The 2,138-nt window shown below is 28.7% G+C and overlaps 2 protein-coding genes across 2 annotated transcripts in view; one reads left to right on the top strand and one right to left on the bottom strand.

Annotated features, from left to right (window-relative positions):
* LOC100161181 (myotubularin-related protein 10-B) overlaps positions 1-2,138 on the bottom strand; it is a 22,433-nt gene that overhangs the window by 2,906 nt on the left and 17,389 nt on the right. The gene's annotated exons all lie outside the window — the stretch shown is intronic.
* LOC100163224 (uncharacterized) overlaps positions 1,475-2,138 on the top strand; it is a 6,350-nt gene continuing 5,686 nt past the window's right edge. Inside the window, exon 1 of the mRNA XM_008187880.2 lies at positions 1,475-1,854. The gene's annotated coding sequence lies outside the window, so the exon portion shown is untranslated. The remainder of the gene's footprint in view (positions 1,855-2,138) is intronic.

The raw sequence follows: 2,138 nt of genomic DNA, 5'->3' as shown, positions 1-2,138 counted from the left end.
TGCAATAAAGCTACACAACTATTTTAATCCTATTTTGTGAAATTACCTATACTGCGGGTATAATTAGAGAAAACGAACGCGTCGTGCCATCGTCGCGGTCGGTCTGCGTTGATTGTAGACACTAGATACGCCGAAACTCATAATTTATATATATTATGTTGTAAATGTTCAATATGTTTAAGGTTTAACGATTATTTCCCGGTTCCTTATTATGTCATAATCTCACAACAACAATAAATTATGATATTATATTATAATATATTTATATTTTATTATGTCATAATAGTTTATTATATCCAGATGTAAACTTGATAATATATTATATTATTAATTTATTAATACAAATAATTAAATAAATATGTTTTTGAATTTTTAATAAATGTAATTAGGTAGGTATTATGGAAATATTAAGGTAGTAGTACTATAAGTTATAATCACAGGATTCGGGGTGCTAGCATTAAAATTCAGGGTGCTAAGCACCCTTAGCACCCCTGCGATTTGCGCCTATGATTTACACAATAAGTAGTCGAGATAATGCTACGATTAGCAAATTACTTTGAGTTAAGAATTCGTAAAAATTTTTCTTTTTAAATCTAAGATTTTAAAATGTAATACAAGATTCCTCATAAAGTCATAAGATGATCTACCTTTATCAAACAAAAAATATCTATAAGAAAGTCAAATTAAATTTTTATGATCGTTTGAAATTCAAATTTTTACAACACTGGATATTCACTCGATTTCTCATGTAGCGATTTCCTTACTTTGTTGTAATTCAAAAACAAATAACTGCAGATACATGAAAATTTTACTGAATGTTTATAATAGCATTTCCTATACACCATACAATTTTGAAAATATTTTGACTCTTTTTGAGCTGTTTACGGACATTTTCAGTTTTAAATTTTTTTAGTTTTTTTTCTATAAATATCAATAAAGTTTTATCTGTTGGGCCAAAAAGTGTATAAATTTAATACAAAGCTCCTGATATATTGTTATAATATCAGTTGAAAAATATTAAAAATACATAGGCACAATTTATTTTATAAGCATTTAAAGATCAAATTTTAATTTGAAAAATTATTTTGTAGTTAAAAATTTATAAAATGTTCAATTTTTGTATCTAAGAATTGTAATACCGCCGCCGCTTCTCCGAAGGCACGCGATTGGACGCGCCAAGGAATCGTCAGGAACTGGTCGGGCGGACTGTAGAAACGGAGCAGTGTTAAATTTTTTACGCCACGGTTTCACTTGGCTGGCGTGGAACCATAGATATTAAAGAATAATTCTTTAATATCTATTCGTGGAACGCCACGCGTTGAACGCCAAGCCACGCGTGGAACGGAAAATTGCAGACAGCTGATTTCCTTGTCATTTTATATACTAAGATATGATGCCCGACGCCATTTTCAACTTAGGCAATGTTTACATTTATTCATATACATATTTACTTATATATACTGATAATACTATTTAACCAAAATTGTAAATGGCTGCCAGCGTCATTGATAAGAAGAAGTCGGGTATCTAGTTATTATACAATATATCTATTATCTGTGGCCCTACTTTAGACATATAGTGCCATAGGGCAATATAATATGTTTTTTATATCTGAGGAGTCAACTTGTATCTTATTCTTATCAATAAATACAAAATAACAACGATGCAGAATATTGCAATAGTTAAATAATTAATGTTTGCCGTTTGGTAAATTGATGTTACTGTATCAATCAAATGAAAGTGTTAAATATTGTATGGAAATCTTTTACAATCGTAATTTTTTTTAATTTTAATTTTAAACTATTTTTTAACTATTAATTATTTTGTGAAAAAGTTCTCGGTAAAAGGAGGATAGTAAGTATAAAAAAATTTGAATTTTTAAGTTTTAAAAGGTCTACTATGTACATATAGTATATTAGTATACCACATAGCCACATAGGTAGTAGGTACTATTAAGTATTTAGTGATGTTTTAAGGGCATAGGTTTTAAGGTCAGAGGTAGGTATTGGAATACCTATTCAAACTTTTTCATTATGCAGCTCCTTTATGTGTTCACAATATTTTTACGGCTCCCAAATTATTAGGAAAAAATTGATACAATACGGATCCATATTATATCTAATATAGGTGATAATAAC

The sequence above is a fragment of the Acyrthosiphon pisum genome, chromosome A1 (genome assembly GCF_005508785.2).
Source record: "Acyrthosiphon pisum isolate AL4f chromosome A1, pea_aphid_22Mar2018_4r6ur, whole genome shotgun sequence".
Classification (NCBI taxonomy): domain Eukaryota; kingdom Metazoa; phylum Arthropoda; class Insecta; order Hemiptera; family Aphididae; genus Acyrthosiphon; species Acyrthosiphon pisum.
This window is presented reverse-complemented; position numbering and strand designations above follow the sequence as displayed.